Consider the following 23,903-nt stretch of genomic DNA (forward strand, 5'->3'; position numbering starts at 1 on the left):
AAGGGAACTGGGTCTGTGAGTAAACATAAAACACTCGGAAATTACAGTCCACCCTTGAACAACACAGATGTGAATTGCGCGGATGCACCTACATGTGGATTTTTTTTTCAGTAAGTATACACAGAGTACTGCAAATGTATTTTCTCTTCTTTATGATTTTCTCAGTAACACTGTCTTTTCTCTAGCTTACTTTATTGCAATAATAGAGTATAGACCGCATATAATATACTAAATATGTGTTAATCAACCACTTATGTTATCATAAGGCTTCCAGTCAACAGTAAGCTACTGATATTTAAGTTTTAGGGAGTCAAAAGGTATACATAACTTCTGACTATCTTGTGGGGGGCGGGGGCGGCGTTGCTGCACCTCCTGTGTTTGTTCAGCGTCAACTGTATGTCCAACGTGAACCAGCCTAGTCTCAAGGCTCTTGACATGTTTGGTACTTGATCTTTCTGATTAAATATATTAGCCAATTTATTCACGTATATTTCAATTAACTTATTTAATCCTTAGGATTTTTTCTCTTAATTCTTAAACTGACCTGAATTTAGAGATTTTCTTTACTTCTAACTTCGTCCTTTTTAAGATAAGTAGATTTATTCCTGCTTCATTTCTTCCATTTCCACTTTATTTTAGGAATTTGAAAATAATTCGAATAAAAAGGAAGAAATTTATTTATTATATATTAAATATTTTCCTATTATAAACTTTATCATGTCACAGTTGCAGAGAGGAAAGTATTACAATCAAATCATTAACGTTAAATGTTAATAACGTTAAATGTCTAACCATTGTTCAGACACATAAGATTCAGACCCAGAAGTGTGAGAGGGAGAAGAAAAAGAATGCTGTCTGGTCTTAAAAATGGTGTAAAAGAAAATTAATAGCTAGGTGAGTATACATTCACTTCACAGTGAAGTAGCAATAAACTTACATGAAGTATGTTTTTTTTCTTTACAGAGAAGTCTGCATTAATGAAAATGTACCTGTTAATGACTACCAATATGGAGTGAGAATCCATGTCAACATTCTTCTTTCAAAGATCTTGGAATTTATTCTCAACATTTCATGGAAAAAGCCTACTGTTTGTTCTGTGAGTCACTGGTGACTCGTTTTACTGTGAAACACAGCCAGGACCAGAGAGACAGAGACAGAGACAAAGAGAGAAAGAGAGAGAGAGAGAAAAGTGAGAAAGAGGTAAGAATATATTTATAAAGGAGACAAATAACAAGAATGGGTGGCCCCACATTCAAAATCAAATAATGAATTTGTTTATAAATCACTTCATGTATTTGAAGCCAGATCTCTACCTAGAAGTGCGTAAGGAAGTGTGGTTAACAAGATGGAAATGTATATATCTTTAATATCAATTTGTTCTCATAGAGGCTGATGCTTCACATATTAAACAAACAAATGCTGAACACCTACTATGTACCAGATACTACGCTTAAACCTGGTTTATTATTGTGAACAAGAAAAGAAAGGTGAATAACATTATGAAACTTACAATGCAGCAGGAGTTCAAATAAATAAATGGATGCGTATCATAAAGCAAGTGTAGGTTACTACCGGCACAGAAAAGAGGAACACCTTACCCAGACTTCAAAAATCATGGAAAGTTTTCAGGAGGAGTGGCAAAACAAGCCTCAAAGATGGAAATAATGAAATTAACGTAGAAGGAAAAGGGAAGGCATTCAAAAGAAAGAGTATTGGGGGAAAATGAGCAGGGGTGCACACTGGAGGAACGACAGAATGGTGTGAGTGATAGGTCAGCAAGGACCATGGTGGAGAGGAAGTTGTCAGTAACTTTAAGAGTTTAGCTTTATCTCCGAGTAGTGGAGAGCTTTCAAAGAGCTGTAAGCAGGGAATGGTCAAAAATTTGAATTTGAGAAAGCTTATCCTCGCAATGTGGAGAATGGATTGAAAAGTGACGAAGCTGGAGGCAAGCGGTTCATGTAGGAGACTATGAAATCAGTGACAGGCATTCAGAGAGAAGCAGCTCTATCTGACAGCTATTTAGAAGGTAGAGTGGACAGAAATCAGTCTTAGATTAGAGGTAGAGAAAAGAAAAAAGGAGTAGTTAAGGATATAAACAATATTATAATATTATACCAAATAATAATCGTACCAGATTATTGCCTGCTACTTTTAAAGCATTTATGTCACGTGACAACAACCCCAAATATACTGAAATTATACCATAAAAAAGCACATGACAGAAACAAGTCTACCCATCTATATACCTTCTATAATCTTAAACACCATGATATCTCAACACGTAATCAATTTTTCCTCATTTTACTGAGAGCATGATTCTTTGGTAACCATTTTCATTTTACTAACTCTTTCCAAGTTACAAGGAAATTACATACACTTTACATAAAATTATTTAAAACAAAAAAGTCCAAAAATAAGAACAACTGTGGCATATGTAGAATCATAGATACTTGCCAACTAGTGAACTGCAGCGAGTGTACTTAATAACTTATAATCTTTTTTCCAACTTTAGAATAAATGACAATTTGAATTTAAAAAGTTCTTTATGGGGCGCCTGGGTGCCTCAGTAAGTTAAGCATCCGACTTTGGCTCATGATCCCTTGGTTTGTGGGTTTGAGCCCCACATTGGACTCTGTGTTGACGGCTCAGAGCCTGGAGCCTGCTTTAGAGTCTCTCTCTCTCTCACTCTCTCTCCGTCTCTGTCTCTCTGTCTCTGTCTCTCTGTCTCTCTCTCTCAAAAATAAATAAAAAAGTTTTAAACGTTCTTTAGGAAGAAATAGTAAAATATTTACAAACGTGTTTGTATAATTATTCATTTAGGTATATATAGAAATGTTTGCATTAACCTTTTAATTTAGTTCTATTTATTTACTCATTCAACAAACTATTTTATCATACACATGCAAATATTTACGCAAATTGTACAATAAGAAAGCCAAAGGGATTAGATGGTTTACAAGATTCTCTTGTTTCAGGTTTATTATTTTTAAATACTGTTGCAGAGAGAGAGAGAGAGAGAGAGAGAGCAGTTTAGTCTAAGCCAAGGAATTCATTTGCATTCTGAAAAACAGACCCAGGGAGTAGGTGAGGGTATCTAGGCAGTAGTGAAAGTAAAGATTTTCCTAGAATATTTGATGCCAGAATTTACAATTGTGACATCAGTACATCCTTGGCTCCTTTATGGGGGTAGAATCCTTTGATCTGGCAATTTCTTTGGGTTCATAATAGACACCCCCAGTGGTTAAGGAGAAAGGTAGATTGAGGTTAGAACATAAGTCAGGATGTGTGGGGCTCCTCAGGAGCTCAGTCAATTAAGCATCCAACTCTTGATTTCAGCTCAGGTTGTGATCTTGCTGTTAGTGTGTTCAAGCCTCACATTGGGCTCTGTACTGACGGTTTGGAGCCTTCTTGAGATTCTCTCTCCCCCTCTCTCTCTGCCCTTCTCTCACTTGCGCTCTCTGTCTCTCAAAATAAAGAAATAAACTTGAAAAAAAAACCAAGTCAGGTTGTGTTCTATGGAATTAGGTTAATTTCCCACTTTTCATTTGGATGTCTAATGCCCACTTCTATGATGAAGATGATGTTTTCATTGCCCAGAAGTCAGAGAAAAAATATCCCTTTAACCACTCATATCACTCTGGTCCTTCCAGGAGTTAGACTGAATAGTAATTAAAAGTAATGTAGCATGTATTTGCCACTTGCTAACATTTCCTTAGAATTTTCAAACAAGACTATATCTAAAATCTTAATTGCTAACAAATCTATAAAATGTGGAATCAAGTAACTTTAGAGTGCTGTTGGAAACCAAACTTACTCAAGACTAGGTACACACACACAAAAAAATGAAAAGTAAAATTTTCATTATGGAAAAATTATCCTTCTAAGATTTATCAAGAAGAATTTAACATCACTCAAACAAAGTTTCCTGTAGGAAGTGGCCTGTAGGTAAGAAGTTTCCTGAAGGTAAGGTGCCACACATCCTGGTTTTCCCAGTATGGTCCGTTGTATACTTGTTCCCTTGGCCTCATTAATAATAGAGCTCTTTCATTTTAGAAGTGTCTAACTTCGGATAATAAAACACATGACTACTTTTCTGGTAGAACTTTAGCACCATCAATGCTTGGGCAACATTGGTAATTAGAATGTTGATTGAGATCAACATTATCTAAGAAAGATCTCATATATCAGACATGATGACAAAGGCACATAAGGTTCAATATTAAACCTTGATATCATAAGTTCTGTTATATCACTGCTTCCAAGAAATGACATTAACAAAGATAAGAAAATCACAAAATAATGAGAATTTGTATCAAAATTGTGTAAACAAGGCATCGAGTATGCACCCTTTGTGATTATTTTCATGATTGCATTATTTTTAAACAATTATAAGTTCTATAACTGAGTTCCAAAAGCACCTCTGACCCTGGTGACTTTGAATGGTGACTGTCAGGGATTTCTAGTATCTCTCATGACACATGAGGATAATTTCTGCCCCTCAGTGAATGACACTCTCTTTTGGCATCTAGCACAACATTTTAAACGTCAGATTATCACTAAGCACCAGTAACTCATTAGGAGGTACTACTTGCATTATTCCTTGCTCATCCAAACGATCGTGGTGCAAATTAGGAAAGAAGTTTTATGAAAGTTGAAAATCCTAAGTGAAATTGATAAACAATTGATTAAACAAAAGAAGGAGAATTAAAAGTGCCCAGCTAGAGCCAGTGGTTTCAGTGGCTTGCAATGTGTTAAATGTGTTTATTTGTACTTTCAAAGTTCAGATTTCCTCATACATTTTCATACTGATGGAGATAAAATGCTAAAGTCTTAAATCCCTCTATGCCATGCTGAGTTGCTAAGGGCTGTTGAGTTTTTGTTATTTCTCCTCTCGAGTTAGCTCTGATTACGCCTGCTGAGTGAAAAATTTGTATTTGCCGACAGAAATAGGAACCACCCCACGTGCACTTGCACTCAGCAAATGCTCCAATACATCACAAAGATTTGCTCAACCCACCTTCAGAGGCCAAATCGAGCATGTTATTTTCTGTTTAGATCTGATTCTGGAGCCTATCAGTCAGGAGTGTTTTCCAATCTCTGATTAAAGCAAGGCCCACAAAGCTGGAAGTGTTCACACACAGTCTCATTAGAGTGCTGGATAGAGTGACCCAGGCCTTCTAGCACAAAGCTCTGAGTGAACTTCAAATATGAGAGTGCATCAATCAAATCCAAGCAAGGCTTTTATGTCATTTTTCTACTTTGCCTTTAAAGTCCTATAGGAATGCCCTTTCCAGCTGTACAGCCGAAAAGCATTCAATAGAAACAAAAAAGCAAAGACCCCCCAACCCCCTGCCCCTTCCAAATGGGTATGGTTTTACCTCCCCCACCAAGCATTAGAGAGTCTTCTGTGCGTTTTAAATTATTTAGCATGTTCGACAATGCAACAGAGAATATATTCGTATCACTCAGTGGCTCTGTATTAATTATTAGTGCCCATGCGAAAGAGAAACCAATAAGGTCAAAGGCAATGAGATTGCATATTGTATGTTTTATAATAGAGGTAGCAGAGAGATTGGGGGGAAAAGAAAACAATGCTTACGGAGGCTTTCGTGCCCTGCCCCCAACCTTAACCCAAAACTTCACTTCTCGCATTTTATGTGTTGGCTTACACCATTGTGAAAATAAAAAAGCAAAACAAGAAAATCATAAAGGACTATCAAGAATCTTCGTAGAAAAGATAAGGCATAAGTCAGAGAAACAAGAGTCAGGCACTTAGTTAATGTTTGTTCCACACACCGCTCAGGGCACTAGAGTCATTTTCAAAAATACACCCTTAAAAGATAAGCATAAAGCAAAACAATATAAATTTGCTCACTAATATCATTAGAGGAAAATGCACGGGTGCACTTAGCAGTGATTATTAAATTTAGGTGCTTTCGCTTTGAACATCAGTCCAAAAGGCATTATAACACAAGGAACATCCATATGAATTAAATAAAATGGGCTTCGGAAGCCTGAAAAACAAAATCATTTAAAAGGAGAAAATAAATCTCTCCTACAGCATAGATAAAATTTCCTGAATTTTACACCTGTCTTCGAACAAGTGAATGGTTCAACTCCTCAAGATATCCTATAATGATTCAACCAGGTAGAGCACGATTGCTGAAAACACAGTGTGTGTTGTGGTACCGGGCAGATATATTGCTTATTCCAGGGAATTCCCTGTATCTGTACATTTGTTTCCATCTCCAAACTTTACTGCATGTGAGGCAAATACTACCCACAAATAGAACTTCACCCACTCAAATATATTGCAGTATGTAAAAGAGTGTTTGAATTTAGAGCAATATATATTTTTTTTAAATTTAGCATGTGTTTCTTTACAGGGCTTCAGATGTTTGGAAGAATTATGCAGATTTTATAAATGAGTACTGGAGCATTATGCTACTTGATAGTGCCCCATCTGTGCTTCCCCTGTAGTGTTTGACGGGGCATCTGTGTAAATTGCTTTTTTTTTTTTTTTTTTTTTTTTAGTTAATTAGTTTATTGCATGAAACTTAATGCACTACCTGATAAAAAAACTTCTGTTTATTTCAGCACTTTTCCCCTCTACAGCTGATGTTCATCTTCAGCTCCCATCAAGCCCAACTTCTTCCTTTGTAGATTTCAAAACGGAAATAATGAAACAATGCTTTTTTTTCCTTTTGATTTTACAGTGTGTGTCACACTATGCGTCTGTGACGGTGACTATTAAGAATCTAAGTAATAATTTGCTAACCCCAAATTTTCACGTTTTAACATAGCTTTTCAACTGAAATGTCTTATAATGTTTTTAAGAGATATCTTAAGGTTTGGGATTTTCGTTTCTTTAAACTAACTTTTTAGGGAACAGATACATGTAGTCATGAGGTGTGTACAATCAATCTTTCTTTCCTCTCTCGGGTATGCTTGCCTCCATTTAAGTTGTTAAGTTAGGTCAGTGTAGGACCAAAAATCTCGATGCAATTAAATAAACCACAAAAAACAACAAGAAAATTATGAAATGACTTTACATTTTCCTGTATCTTTTAATAAGAAAATAATAGAAATCCCAAATGATAAACTAAATTTTCAGTTTCATCTTAATGTTTGTCCTCCGGAAAAGCAACGCCAACTAAAGCCATACAGATCAGGACAGAGATGAGAAGTCCTGCAAATATTTTATAGGTAATATAAATCATTGATTAAGGGCATTGGTTTTGAATCCAACCTATAGGAGCTGTGTAACCGTGGGAATTTTCTCTACAACTTTATACCTCAACTTCCTTAGATTCAAAATGATCTTATGATGGTATTTACCACACAGAACTGTGTAAGTATTAAATAAGTTTATACCTGTGGATGCATAAAGCAGTATCTAACACGTAACAGTTGCTCAAAAAATTTGTCTATTACCACGCTAATTTTAGTGAAGACGGCTCTTTTGCTAGAAACATAAACTCACATTAGTTCACTCAATATATCTGAAAAAAGTAACTATTACTTTTTCAAAACTTAAAATACACATACAATGTAAAATATTTAAGAAGACTATTAGATAATATGTCGGTATATTCCCTTTTAGAAAAACCAAGAGGACAACATTATAAGAATACATCTAATTTTATGACTCTTTCAAATTGAGGACTTAGCAAACAGTCTGCCAGTTAGGAATTATAGAAGTTTATGTTACAGCTATTTCTATCTTCCTCTGACATTATGGTCATCATACAAGTCAACTCTGTAAGCTTTAAATAGCATACTAGATAAGCATTCCTTTTGCATTTATAAGCCTTGTAAATTATTTGTCCAATGATGTTAACTACTTATTTAGTGGGCACCGATTTATAATTGGTCTACAATATGATATACTAATGCTTGTGCTCCATTGTGCTCTCTCCCGATAGATTTTAAAAAAATAAGAATATAGATTTAAGTTTGATTTTGAATTTACCTTATCTCAAAATGTGGAAAATCTGTCAATGATGTGCACTCCTGTTCACCTAAAAAAAGTCAGTGCAAATGAACAAGCTAGAAAGTAGAATTTGTAACAACACTTCAATATGTAAAATCTGAAATCAAAATGTCAAATGCTCTGACTTGGAGCAAATCGAATCATAAACTAAACCCTCGTACTATATCAATGTATGAGAACTTAGTAAGTTCCAAGAGTGTTCTTAGATTCACATGTAGTATCTCTTCCATCCCAAAGTATAAAAAGTTTGAAAATTATTCTTCAGGATATAAATACTTATATGCAATTTGCCTCAAAGTTTAAGATATAAAGGGTTCTAGCAGTTGCTTAAAACCCAAGGGGGAAGAAAAAGAAATATCAATTTGATGCCAGTAATAAAAACTACCGAAGAAAGAATATTTTGTAGTTAATAGTTTGCTTTTCCCATGTGGAAGACTATACGTAAAGTCTTAGTTGAAGGGAAATCATACTTTGTAGCTATTTTTCACATTAAATGTACCAGGTACTTCAAAATTTGGTTTCTAGACCTCCTCCTCTTAGTAGGTTCACTTTACAAAGATAAGAAAATGAAGATCACACATACACACACATACATACACACCATTTGCAAAAATTAAAATCAAATAAATGTTCCTAAAATTCTCATGCCTAGTTTGGGAAATTTAAGTCATAAGAAACACTCTATGGAAATCAAACCTATATGTGACTTCCCAACCCTTTATGATTTTTTTTTCTTATTCAAGCATTCAGCAAATATTTATTGAGCACCTATAATCATAGTCCTAATTCTAGACACCAAACATATGGTTTCATATATATGCTCATGGATCCCACATGACAACACAGATCAAACATCTGATTTCCTATCATTTATTTACAAAAACAAACATTTTCTCACATTCCATGCATTTCTACATGAAATTCCTTTACAGAAGCTATCAACTGAGTTTATGTAGATGTAATATCTGATGGATTTCTGATATAAAATATAAGCCCAAAAAGTATAAGACAGTTGCACTCTTCAAAAAGCTTCTAATATTACTCACTGGGCAGATCAAGAGTTCATCTAACACTTGATTTGGAGAGTCAGTCCCAGGGTCTAGTGTAGCAACCTCAGACTACAGCAATCAAATTGCAGAGAAAAGTAATGTCAGGTGCACTCTATCCAATTTAGTTCAGCAAAAATTTTCCCAGTTTTATTGAGCTACAACTGACATACATTACTGAATAAGTTTCAAGTATATAGCATACACATTTCACTTATATATATTATAAACCGATTAGCACAGGAAGTTAACATCCATCATCTTATATAGATACAAGAAATTGGGGGGGGGGGCAAGATTTTCTCCTTGGAATGAAAACTCCTAGGATTTACTCTCTTACCAACTTTCATGTATATCAAAGAGCAGTGGTAACCAGAATCATCATGTTGCTCATTCCATGCTTGGTACTAATTTATCTTATTAGTGGAAGTTTGTGCCTTTCACGACCTTCCTTCCCTTCCTCTTTCCTCCACTCCCTGCTTCTGGTGGCCGCAGGTGTGATCTTTTTTTCTATAAGGTGTCCCTTTGTTGGTTTGTTTTGTTTATTTTAGATTCCACATATAAATGGACAATTCTTACTGGTATGTGAGACTGATAATTATTGTTTTCCCTTGACATAATAAAAACGATTGTTAATCTCGTACCTTTCCTTGGTATTTCATGCTGTGCCGTAAGATCTAGTTAAAGCCTTATAGATTCCACTCTTACATATAAGTATTTGAAAAAAAAAAACGATTTTGGAAAGGTTGGACCAGCTTAATTTTTCTGAGCTTTGCTCTATCTACTTGGCAAGATGTTCAGTCCTCTTGGTAATATGTTCAAGTTAATATCTTCTTCTTTGAGAGCAAAGTAAGTTATAACAACTATTAGATCATTTCCGTGTTCTGGCCAAGCTGATTAACCTGACTCCCACTCTTCGATAAAATCTCACCATCATGTAATTTTTAGTTTTCCTAACATTTTTTTCAAGATGGTATAACTGTTATAAATTAATACTCTTAATTTTACATTTACAAAAAAAGAATTCTGTGTCTACCTTTAGTATTACCATGACTTCTTTTGTTGGAGACAAAAAAAACAACAAAAGAAATCAGTTTTTCAAAAACAGAAACTCTTATAAAGTAATTGGACCTGGTCAAATGAAGGGTGAAATGCACGCACTGACAGTTCTGACAAAGCAAAAAGTATCCAGCCAAACTTAAAGAATTTCCTAAATTTGCTAATCATTATTTTTTAGACCAAGTTTCCACCCACCGACCCCCACCATTATATCAGGTGGAAGTGTCTAAAAGAAGATAGAGCCCAAAGAGCAGTTTAAAATGCTTTAAAAAAATTTTTAATGTGATACTGTTCTTTTTAAGGGTTCTTTCATAGGTGATCAGTCAGAGATACTGACTTTTGTGAGTTAACACAAAAGTGAAATAGCACTTTTAAGTGCTGTCTCTCTTTGGAGATTTAATGTGCTTTGTAATATCTCTGAGATCAGTCAGGGAGAGACGAGAAAAAAGAAATTTGATTTTGAGTCTGGACCAAAGCTCGGTGACTTGAGAGGCACCTAAACATAATGAAAAGGAAGAAGTTTCAAAGAGAAAGTTGGCAGCTATGACCAGAATCCACAGGGCTAGCAGGACTGACATCAACCAGAGGCAGATTTAGAGGGGTATCCTATGATCTCTCTTGATACCATTGACACTTCAAGACCCAGTTTCATTGGGGAGCAGTCCAGTAAAAGAACATCTCCAAAGGACACAGCATGGTTGCGGTATTGAGAAAGACATGAAAATGCCAGCACCAAGAGCCTAAAGCTGTCCTTTTCTCCTCCAAAGATCACATATATCAGGGGAAAGCAAAAGTCAACATCTGAAACCTGCTTTTTCAAGCTTGACTTGAATGATATAAAGTTGGCTGTGTAATAGCTAGATGCTTACCTTTTTGACCTAGGTTCAGTCTAATGTAAGAATAAGTTATTAGCCGATTCCTGGTGGTCTTCACTTACCTCCCGGTGAATAACTTTCTACTCTAGCTTTTTTTTTTTTTAATTAAAGTAACTGCCAGCTAAATTTGTGGCAAATACTAAAATATCAGCCCAGAATGTCCCCGTCACTTTAATGCTTCCCATGTATTCAAAGACCTATGTATTTCTGCTAACAGTTCTAAAGGTTGAAATTGATGCCCAAGTAGCTATGTATGGAATATTAAGTCTAAATGTGATAAAAACCATCTCTAAACAAATAATAATAATAATGATCAGGGAATTAAAGATCTCATACAGATATTTTAAGCTAGAACGTGTGTGTTGACAAAAGGGGTATAAGCTTGAGTTCCATAGATGTCCAGTTCACTTATAAAGGACAAGAAGAAAAATAATCTAGAACAAGGATATTAGCCATGTGGAGGATTGAAAAGTTATGAATAAATGGATGCAACATGAGAATGTCTATTCTAAAATGACATCTCTCTCCAGTAAATTACAATTGAATTATGGCTCCAAAAGTTTTAGAAATTTGCTTATGTAAAAATTATGTTCAAAATGAATAAAAGAATTGAGTTATTTGTCAAAATAACTATGGTAAAAATGTCACTTTTAGTCTAGATGCTCAGGCAATTGAAGGAAAGAGCTAATAATTACCACTTCAATTTTTAATGCTAAATATCATTATAAAACACAGAATTCCATGTCTACCTCCAGGATTATCATTACCTCCAGTGTATAATTCTGGAAATATTTCATGACACAAAAATATCTGATTAATCCTGATTAATTCAATGTAAAGAATTAGGTAAATTTAGTGGAAAAAAAATAGCCTAATGTCTTTTCCATAGAACATTAATTAAAACTTTATGTTTTATAAAACTGTGTTGTTTCATTTTGTGGGTACTTTCAAAGTTCTTTAACTGGAGCATAATTCTAAGCAACTGAAAACTCTCATACAATAAAATCAATACGACACACTATTTGTTAGCTAAGTTGTCTATTTTGTGAAACCAATTCTTGAGGAATTCTTAAGGAACCCATATGTTCTGAGGAGCAGAAGTTTGCTTTTAATTATTAAATGAAGTGAGATTAGAATATGTGATTTTAGTCTCATCCATAAAATGAATTTACAAGGTTTAAAAAAATTATCGTATGGCATCTGAAATACTCGCAAATAATACACGATTATACCAAAAGGTAAAAGGAATTTATCTATCGGAAATATATTTATTAGTAGGTAGTCTTTGGTTGTTTATAAATAAGTGTTAAATATCAATGATGCAGTTAGTGAGCTAAAATCATGAAAATGTTTTTTGTGTAAGTTTTTAAATCAAAGTAAATTTTATCACCTAGTGTCCCAAACCTGCCTGACTCTTTAACCATTTCTCTTTCCTCTTCAAAACTAAAGAATTATTTTATTCTTCATTGAAATACCTAGACTAAAGGTAATCCTTGACTACATATTGAAAAGAAAGTCATTCTGCTGCTCTTTTTAGAACCACCACACCCAGGAACCGCATACCCTAGAGATGAGTCTATAATTTTGTTCATAAATTATTATTAGCTAACTAAAATTCAGTGGAAAATAAAACACATTCCTTTTAGCTTGTGGTATCTTTTCTTGTTCCCTACTCTAGTCTTTAAATAGCTAGTTATAAATTTAATGTTCTGTGAGTTTCCTAATATCTATGTTTTCTTTGAAAAGATCTAAGACAGATACCATATGTTTTCACTCTTATGTGGATCCTGAGAAACTTAACAGAAGTCCATGGGGGAGGGGAAGAAGAAAAAAAATGGTTAGAGAGGGAGAGAGCCAAAGCATAAGAGACTCTTAAAAACTGAGAACAAACTGAGGGTTGATGGGGGGTGGGAGGGAGGGGTGGGTGGGTGATGGGTATTGAGGAGGGCACCTTTTGGGATGGGCACTGGGTGTTGTATGGAAACCAACTCGACAATAAATTTCATATTAAAAAAAAGAAAGATTAAAGTATTTTATAAATGCAAAAAAAAAGAAAACAACAACAACAAAAAATGAAAAGATCTATGAAGTCATCCACATACACCAATAAATATAAACTAACAAGAGGAACCATAAGGGAGAAATACTATGGCAAACATTGGAAGTAATATGTGTCACTATCTTTTCTATTTATGTAAGACCATAGATGTTTTGATAAATGCATCTATATAAATTTTAATGTCAATTATTTCATTCCACAAATATTTTTCAAATCCTACTACATACCAGGTTCTGAGGATCCAGAAATGAACAAAGAAGATGGGGTTCTTATTTTCACAAAGTACACGGTCTAGTGAGAGGAAAGAGAATATGTTATGTAGTAACAGATGCTACAGATAAAATGAAGTCAGGGCACAAAAATAACAAGACACTGAGATGTACCCATGTGTACCCATTTATTTTGTAATCCAGCTGATATTAATAGTATGATCTTTCTCCTATCATGACACCCCCAGCTCAATAACTTTTGTTTATCCTGAAAAAAATATTCATATTCATATTTATATTTATATTTATATTTAACAAGGGAAATTATATATAGGAAATCTAGCTGATGTTCTATCAGTTTTATAAGACTTGAAATGGTCTAAAATATTCCCTAAAGTTAAAACATTCAACATCCAATTCAACTAACATGCAGTAGGCAGAATTATATTGACTTCATTCACATATATATAACCCTTCATTTAAGATTTGTCTAGTCATTTTGATGCTTAATATACTTACTTACATAAGCATTGTAGTTTATACTCTACAAAACATGGGATCTGACAAGTTAATATTCTAGCCCTTGAATCTCTTCTATTGATGTATTGTAGAATACGTCACTATAAGGCAACACATTATTAGACTGGTATTTATCCAGGTCCTCTCTTTAGTAATATCTAAACTTGTAAATATTTATATATGATTCTTCTTTTAAAAATGCCCGGTCAGGAAATTGTTTCTGACTTTTAATTAAATATTATTAATTTTGTCTCACATTTATATCTTTTAAATTATTTATTGTTTCAAGTTAAACACGATTTTCAAAATATTCCCCACCTTGATTTCACAAAATAATTAAATGGTTTTTAAAATTTTCACTTAAATTCCAGCTAGTTAACATACATATATTATTGAAGATGGATTAAACACCTAAATGTGAGACATGAAATCATAAAAATCCTGGAAGAGAACACAGGCAGGAACCTCTTTGACAATGGCCATAATAATTTCTTACTAGATACATACATCTCCTGAGGCACAGGAAACAAAAGCAAAAACAAACTACCGATACTACATCAAAATAAAAAAGCTTCTGCACAGTGAAGGAAACAATTAATGAAACTAAAAGACAACCTACAGAATGAGAGAAGTTATTTGCAAATGAGATAGCTGATAAAGGGTTAGTATCCAAAATCTATAAAGAATTTAGCCAGCTCACCACCCATAATAACCAAATAATCCAGTTAAAAAATGGGTAGAAGACATGAATAAACATTTTTCCAAAGAAGACATCCATATCATCAACAGACACAGGAAAAGACACTCAACATCACTCATCACCAGGGAATACAAATCAAAACTACAATCAGATATCACCTCACACCTGTCATAATGGCTAAAATCAACAACACAAGAAACAGCAGGCATTGGCGAGGATGTGGAGAAAGAGGAACCCTCTTGCACTGTTGTTGGGAATGCAAACTGGTGCAGCCACTCTGGAACACATTACGGAGGTTCCTCAAAAAGTTAAAAATAATGTTTTGTTTCGTTTTGTTTTTTTAAGTAATCCATGACGTGAAGGGTGATAAAAATTCTAGTAATTTACTTATTTTACATTGTTTTCACTATTATCCACCAATAACAATAAACAAGGAATCACTGTCATCAGTTTCTTTTAAATTCATACTTGTTAAGTAGTCTACATAGTTAAATAAAAAGTATGATTTCATGAAAAGTGCGTTAGAGTACACGAATATATTCTCAAGACCTAAGTTAGCAAGCTCCTAACTTCTCATAAAGCTCTTAAAACAATGCAGTGAGGACTACTGAAAAAACTCAAAATGGCAAGAATAACTACTCCATAAATATAGGGCCAGTCTTCCTAGGTTAGTATTTAAGTTAAAGTGAAAACTCTTCCTCAAGTCTTTATCTCCAATCTAATAACTGTGCGAGCTCCACATCCAGTAAGTGATGTTTGCTATGAAACTTGTTTGAAGTTTTAACACTTCTAGGTAGTACAGGATTCTATGAATGCATGGAGAAAATTCCATACACACGGTCTCCTCAATCCTCTCTGTAATCTTAAACATTTAAAACATTTTTTGAAGATTCTAATTTGGCTCTGAATTTTGAGCGCTTCAGAGGACACTTGAGAAAGCATGGAAGGAGCTTTATATCAACTTGTTATGCTGCAATATTCCTTTTGTGCCATGTAGGAAAGAAAGAGATACAATTTCTCACATGATGGTTCTAAAAATATGAGCTATTGGCCCAATTTAATTCTAATTTTATTGATAGCTTAAACACCAGCTTTTATTATGAGAAAACATGTTTATAATTATGTTCCAACTGATGCCTTTCTGTGTTTTTCACTGTCCTAGGGGAGAAAAAGCACAGCCCACAACCTTATCTAAAGGACAGTACGAACGAAGGCTCACATATCAGAAATGATGCATATATCAACCAAACTGAATGTAGGAATTTCTAAACTATTTATTTTGTTTTCCAAAAATATTTACATTGAATAAAATGAGCCATAGATGGTGACAGATTTTGTGTCACCCTTCAGAGATGTATCATCTACTGCTTGAGGCCAAGAAATGAGAAGTTTCCATAATTAGTAAGCAAAATTGAATAATTGGACTGTGGTTTATGAGGGGTTTTTCCTCTAAAAATAAAAATCATGTAATCTTTAAGGCCTAGTTATGTGGGCTTACTTGATTTATTTTAACATAATTTAACAGAGCTACAAATAAATAATCAAGCATAGATTTCTTCACTCTTTTACTAAAGTATCCACACAATAGCTTTCTACTCAAGAGTTTTTTTCGATAAAAGTATACTATTTAATTTCAATATAAATTTACAGCAAGATTAAGAAAAATAAAGAGGGCTCCCTTAATAGAATGAAACACTTGAGAGTCAACATCTGAATTATAACACTGTGAAAAGATAAAACTAATTTGACTCATATTTGCCTCTGAGGCAAAGATTTGTTTTGAATGAGCATCTCTTAACAAATATCACATTTATTATATCTTTACCCATTCTATTCTCACATTATGTTCTATAGTAGAACGTGCTTTGCTAGGCAGAACTGTAAAGTACTTATAATTTGATGACGTACTGAAAAAGTATTTCAATTGCTTTCTTCAATCATTCACTCATTCACTCATTCATCAATTCAGTTGATATGAATCGAATGTCTGTGTCTTAGATGCCAGGGTTGTAATCATTAAGAAAATAAAATGCCTGCTATAAAGGAACGTGTAGTCTAAATCCATGATGGAAAGGGACAGTTACTGTTACCTAATTTAAGCCTGAAGGATTTGTTATAATCCAAATTTTTAGTGAAATCTCAACTAATCTTGGGTCCTTTATTGGCATTGGTTTCTTTGATCACTGACTGACACCCTGAAGAATGACTCAAATAGCTATTGTGTTTGCTTTTTCAATTTTTTGACTTAAGGCTGGTTATGGAAAATGTTGAGTAGATGAACATTCTTCACCAGGTTCTCTCTAGTTGACTCACCAACTTTTAAGATATTTTCAACCATTCAGTTTATCCATAAACTTTAAGAAAGAATTCAGAAGCATTTATGGTGCCCTTCAGAAATCAGGCACTGAAAAAAATTATAATGTAGATATCCCAAAATATCAATATTGGTGGATTATTGGTCTTAAGTTTCCAGAGAAACTTCTGGGTTCTGAGTACCTGAGGCACATACAAGGCATAGAGAACTTTTTACATCATTCAACAAATTTTACTGTCACATATATAATATAAACTTGACCTCTGGAAGTTAGTTTTTTTGAAGTCATGTATGTGACTGTGTGTACGTTTTTTTGGGGGGGTAAAACTTCAGAGACTCTAAATTTTAACATTTTCTGGTAGTTTTGCCTTGTCTCTACAATAAAGTCCTAGACCTTTCTATGCCCACTATTATCAAAGTTGGCAGCAGTATTTCTGATAGTATTATAAGGTCATTTCCAGAAATACCATCTCAGAGAAGCAGTAGCCTTGGGCACACTGTTTGATCATGGCAGAACACAAGATTATAAGTGTGAAAGTGGAAAAAGGCAAAGTTGGGTGTTAAGTATGATACCACTTCTAGAAATATCCTAGTGGTTATATGTCACAACGATAACATTTTTTTAAGTTTACTTTGTTTTTTTTAAGTTGATTTTTAATAGCATGCATGTTTTCATCAATTTCACTAAGTGTTCATGTACCATTGTCACAAAATCTATCATTATAATATTATACATAACATCTTTATTTCTGTTATATTAAAAAAGCATTGACACATTGGAAAAACATCTACATTTGCTTTGTATTTGCATTGCAAAATAATTTGCATTTCTCAGTAGAGCTTATTTTAACAATTATATAAGTAAAGAAAAGGGTACTATTATCAATGCCTAGATTTTTCATGGCTACAATTAATGATTCAGTAACTATTCTTTTGCTATTGAAGTCAGTATTACGTTGATTTATATATAAATTTCCCTACAATAGCATAATTCAGATATTTATTTTCACAGGATGAACATTTAGGTTTTAAGTAGGTGATAGGAGCTACTGTGTAGCCTCTAAATGGGAACAGTAAAAACTGGGAACCCCAAAATGAAGAAATAAGTAAATACCTCCTTTGATGTCATCAGACTGCATTTTCAAAAAATTTTTTCATCTCTGTGGCAGCACCTTTATTTTCAGATGCTTAGAAGCTTCCTGATCTCATTACACACTTTCTTGCTTCTATTCATGTAACTTTCAGACAAACTAATGTTTAACTATTTAGGTAGCTCTCTGCCAGATATTTGCAGATTACATAATTTTATTTATCATATTACTACATTGACATGTTTTAAACCAATAAATTCTATTGTTAAGAATAGTATGTCCTCACAGACTCATCTAAAATCCTTCAGGAAGAAATAATTTGTGGGCACTTACAGATATAAGGAGAGATGGTTTTCTCAAGTGATTCAAGCATTTATTTAGCATTTACTGTATGCAAAATAATTTTTTTAAAAAAAGGCTAGATGTTTGGTGTATTCATTCCAAACCATACAGAAAGAGTTCTTTGGCAATGTGATTTAATTTTATATTCTAAATTATCCTGATTCTCCTTTCATAGAAACGGAATTGATTTAAATGTGAACATAAATTTTAATAGTGTGATAATACTATACATCTCAACTTCTTTTCAAGTTTTTATTTATATTCTAGTTAGTTAACAAATATAGTAAAATTGGTTTTGGGTGTAGAATTTAGTGATTCATGATTTACATATAACACCCAGTGCTCATCCCAACAAGTGTCCTTCTTAATACCCATCACCCATTTAGTCCATCCTCCACCCACCTCCCTCCACCAAGCCTTAGTATGTTCTCTATAGTTGAGTCTCTTGCTTCCCTCTCTTTTTATTTTCCCTTGCCCTGTGTTCATCTATTTTGTATCTTAGCCAACTTTAACTTTGACAAAGACATTGCAATTTGTCACCCCTTTGAGTCCATTTACAAGACTTACCTGATTGAATAGGATCATTCAGATTTTTGTTGTTTGTTTTTGTTTTTAATGTTTATTTATTTGGAGAGAGAGAGAAGGAGAGAGAGAAAGAGACATAGCACATGTCTGAGCAGGATAGGGGCAGAGAGATGGAGAGAGAGAAATCTGAAGCAGGCTTCATGCTGTCAGCACAGAGCTCAATGTGGGGCTCAGTCCTCGAACTGTAAGATCGTGACCTGAGCCAAACTCAAGAGTCAGATGCTTAACTGGATGAGCCACCCAGGATTATTCAGTTTGAATTCACTATGAAGTTATTTCAACAGTATTATTGAATCGTTTGCTTATGGAATGTCACTAAATTGCAGGTTTGCCTATAACTCTTTGTTTTCTCTGTTTTGCTCTTAAATTTTAAAGGAAAGGAAACTGCTAGCCCCTCAGCACTATATTCATATATTTTGGGTCTAGGGAATAAAAATGATGAACGTGAATAACTAGGATATGCGTTCACTAATCCTGTTCCTTCCCTGAAGAGGATAAAATTATGAGAATGTAAACATTCATGTTTCAAAAGAAGATATCTGCCTGCTAAACCTTAGTCTGGCTACTATTAGAAATGGTGCCCTGAAGAAAACAGGGAATTAAGGAAACTACTTTCCTCTAGACTAAGGGATACCTGACTCCTCATCAGTTACAACTCAGAACCCTACTGAGTTGGTTTTCTCACTTTGAAATCAACTGCCACTACTCGGTACTCTTCAAGATTACTCTGGGATAAGTCACAGAGAAGTCTCCTTTTTCCCATGCTCTCAAGACTTCCTACAGAACGAGAATGTGCTCTGTTCTCCTCTGCTCCAAACAGAAGTAACTGCCCAATACCACCTATCTCATTGCAGGGTAACACAGTTTCAATAGTAATGACCCTTAACTTGATAGCTGATTAGATATGTAAACATGCCTATTCTGTAATAGTCTTTTCTAAAAATTTGGATGGCATCATGAAGTATAATTACAAGTACTCAAAGTAATTTCACCCTAAATATCTGTTTTACACTTAGGATCCATTGTCCTGCTCCTTAAAGGATTAATAAGAGAAGAGGAGAACATAATTTTTTTTGTAAAAGTGGGTTTGGGAAAACCAAAGGACAAAGAGGACTGGTGCTTAACCCTCACCATTTAACGCAGTGGTCAGAAAAGCTCTATCACCCTAGTGCTACCCTCTCAACCAGCATGGATGGTCCAGGAGATGGAGCGGAAGGATGGCTCAGTGAGATATCTAGCCATATAGTTCTGACACAAAACGTGATCCAGTAAGTCAGGGGGAAAGCTTCAAGTTTCCTGTGACCCAAGAGAGAGGCAAAACAATTGCAGTGTCTTGGGCATTACTGAGGCCATTCAAAGAGCTGGAAGAGAAGGAGAGGCCCTGTAGGTCCAGAAGAATACAGGAGGTATGTGCTTGGTCCCAAAGCCTAATTCTTTAGGTAAATAGATGCCCCTGCAAATGCCAGTTTAGGTAATGGCAAAGGCAGCGAGCAAGATAACCATTGTGACCCCAATGGGGGGGTCAACCACTGCACAACCCCAGAGGCATAGATTTCCACCCATAGGAATGGATAGAAGACACCCTGAATGGCTAATATTATCTTCCAAGTTTAGACCTGAAGTAGAACCTATAGAAAATTAAAATGTTATACTCCTCACGAAGCTGTAATCAAGTACTGAGATTCATTCCTGCCACAACACAGTCTTTAGAGCAGACTAAATGAGGAGCACTCCTGCTCAACACATGAAAGACTGGGTTACAAAAGAGGGTGTGTCTCAAAACACATATTCAAACGACATAGTCACTACCTGCTATAAAAAAGGTGTGATTTACTTACGTATTGGGTCCTTGCTTTCATAATCCCACATTCATATTGGAATAACAGTTTAATTAGACACTATAGCTTCACCAGTGGTTAGTTCATAAAAATTGAATTTTAAAAGAATTCATATTTTGTTTTTTATGAATTGTTATTTCCTAATCATTATTTTACACCAATATCATTGATGCCAAAATGATAGGATAAAATTTATAACTCAGTCCTAAAAAACAGCCAACACTCTCCTGGGGTAAAATTGGGGGCGGATGGCCTGAGTGTTTGAGGTAAAGTTCTTTCTTTGATTTTCTTCACATCTACAAATACCATTTCCAAAATAAAATCTAAATCCAGGTATAATGTAATTTCAAAGAACTCTTTGACCTTTAGGGAAAAAGTGTCTGCTTTTTAAAAAGAAAACACAATTTGTTACAAAGAATTTAAAATACAAAGAATTAGTTACTTGCCTCCCATGAAAAAGTGTGTGTGTGTGTGTGTGTGTGTGCGCGTGCGCGCGCGCCCGCGCGCAGGCATGAATGAGCCACCTGTTGGCCACACCTCAGGCACTAGTACTAAGGCTATTTCCGGTTAATTTAAATGAACCATATGCAGAATTGTGGTGAAAAAGATGGAAATTTACATAACATGAATTGAAGACCTAAAATCAAGATTGCAACAAACCAAAAGGAAAACCAAAGTATTTTGCCTAACTTAATTGTCTCTATTGGAAATTTCTTTCATAGAAAACAAATCCTTTGACTGTATAAGGCCTAAAGTGCAAATGCATTCTATGGAACAAAATTAACATGTACAGTGCAATTTGTCAATGAATGATAACAGACTTTTAGTGAGAGCAAGTTTTAATTTCAATAAAAGCAGTTGCAGGGAGAGTCCAAGGGCAATGGCTGCCCAAAGGGAAGGTTTTGTGCAAGTTGTGGGAGATGCCCAAGAAATAAGGCAGTGTTGCCTTAAATTCATATCATGATTTGCCCCATTAGTCAGCCATGCTGGGACTAGAGTGATTTTCAAATAGTTCTTGACACCTCAAATTTATTACGTTTCATTTCTTTAGTGTATTTAATGAGCTCCTACTATCTCTTAGGCATTCAGGATACAGCAAAGAACAAAATCAACAAAACTTCCTGTCCTCAAAAATTTTCCAGCATTATGTCAGAGTTACAGGAGTTGCAGAGATAAAGCAAGGAAAGGAAACTAAGAGACATCTTGGATATTAGTGGGTTTTATTTTGTTTCATTTTTTAAATTTATTTATTTTGAGAGAGAGAGACAGTGGGGAGGGCCAGAGAGACAGGGAGAGGGAGAATCCCAAGCTCTCAGCACAGAGCCCAACCCAGGGCTCCATCCCAAGAACCCTGAGATCATGACCTGAGCCAAAATCAGGAGTCAGGCACTTAACTGACTGAGCCACCCAGGGACCCCTGGTAGATTTGTAATTTTAAACTAGGTACTGACAGAAGGTACAGAGAGGTAATTAAAGATCTTAACAAGATGGAGGAGTAAGTCATGCAACTATGCTGGGGAAGGGCATGTTGAAATCTCTGAAAAGCCTGATGCACAAACAATTTTGTTGAATTTCACTCCAGCTGTGTCTGTCGACAACCTTCATATGATGTATAGTTCAGTTAAACGTAGAGATTTATAATAGTGTTCATATCAGTTCATCTACATACATGTCTAATACATGCATGTTTGTCTATATTTATATATATCCTTACAAATATTTATATTTATTTTATAAATGTTACTTCTCATAATTTTTTATGATAAACATTTCGATTTATCTTATCTAATAGACAGGAATGGGCATAATGAATTAGACTAGAAAGAATCTTTTCTTTACTCTGTCATTCAAAATAAGAGTTCTAAAGCTAATCAGGATATTTTTACCTGGGAGGGTAATCTAGAGACAAAAATAAGAATACCCACTATTATATCTCATTAAGTCTTAAAAAAATTAAACTCCCTAATTTAACAGTTAAATTTTGTAATTTAATTGATTTTATAATTAGGAACTATCATACCTCTTTTTTTACTTTATTTTCATCTTTAGATGAAAATTATGACAACTCTTCAATATATTTTTAGTTAAAAATAAAAGTATGATATATATTTGTGAAATTTGAAGGACACTATCAACCACAGTGGAGTCAGATTTGTCCAGATTTGCAAGCCCATTTATTTTTATAAAAACAGCCTGACTGATACACCTCAACTTGCATTCTACAGAAAGGCTACCTCTGATATTGAGAGGTTTTTACAAAACAAAAAAATATTCAGCTTAAAAAAAAAACTCCTTTCTATAACAAATCAATGTATTCCAATACATCCACTCAGTAGCTGTGGCTTAACTACGGTTTGGGAGATTTCGTGAGAGAACGAAATGAAGGCAAGAGGAGTGGGAAGGAAAATTAAAAAAATGATACTGCCTAGCTACAAGCTGCAGAGGGAAATTAATATTCAAAAGGTTAAGGTGTCTGTGAAATGTATGTAATGAGTAACACTCATAGTTTGTTACTATAGGTTCATTGCCTCTAATGTTGAGGACGGCACATGGATAATTTACGATTCCCATTGTCCCCTCTGCAGGGATTAATTCTGAATTATTTATGTACCTATATACGCAGAGAACTGAAACATTTTAGTTAAAGTCAGCCACTCACTCATAGTCTTGAAATTATGCAGCCCTTGTTGCTAAAAATGATGTTAGCCTCTTGTGATTTAAGTCATAACATTTTATTTTCAGTCCCACTGAGAGAGAAGGCATACAGGAGGGGGAAAAAGATATATTTTTCTAGAATAAATCTCAGAATGCATTTTTTAAAGATGTAAATAGATAATGGTAATTTTGTTGAGTCAAATTATTGTTGGAGAGAGCATGTAAATAAACCTTTATTTTATTCATGATTTGTGATTTTGTGCTGGAACACTCTACAACTTGTTTTCATATTGGTATCTTTAAATACAAAGCTTCTGTGTTTCAATAAAGGGACTTCCACCTACGTGTTAATTAATCAAAGAATGAAATTTCATTTTTGGAAAATTGTACTAATCCATTCAGGTTTAACACCAAACCGTTTCATTTAGTCAACTGAATTCAGAAAAAGTACTGTTTCCTCTTAAACTCCAGTGATTACTCACCACTATTAAAGGCTCCTTTGACTCCATCAGAATTGGGGGAGGGGGGAATGCAGGTATGACGCACTTCTCTGGAAAAATAATAGATTATATTCTGGGTTGACAATGTGTTTGATAGGTGCTACCCTTGTCAACATAA

At 34.4% G+C, this 23,903-nt stretch overlaps 1 long non-coding RNA gene across 1 annotated transcript in view; it reads right to left on the reverse strand.

Annotated features, from left to right (window-relative positions):
* The window catches only part of LOC123379104, a 102,085-nt gene that overhangs the window by 60,611 nt on the left and 17,571 nt on the right, over positions 1-23,903 (reverse strand). Inside the window, exon 2 of the long non-coding RNA XR_006583098.1 lies at positions 13,260-13,323. This is a non-coding gene — a long non-coding RNA (uncharacterized LOC123379104). The remainder of the gene's footprint in view (positions 1-13,259; positions 13,324-23,903) is intronic.

This window comes from Felis catus, chromosome A1 (genome assembly GCF_018350175.1).
Source record: "Felis catus isolate Fca126 chromosome A1, F.catus_Fca126_mat1.0, whole genome shotgun sequence".
In the NCBI taxonomy this organism is placed as follows: Eukaryota; Metazoa; Chordata; class Mammalia; order Carnivora; family Felidae; genus Felis; species Felis catus.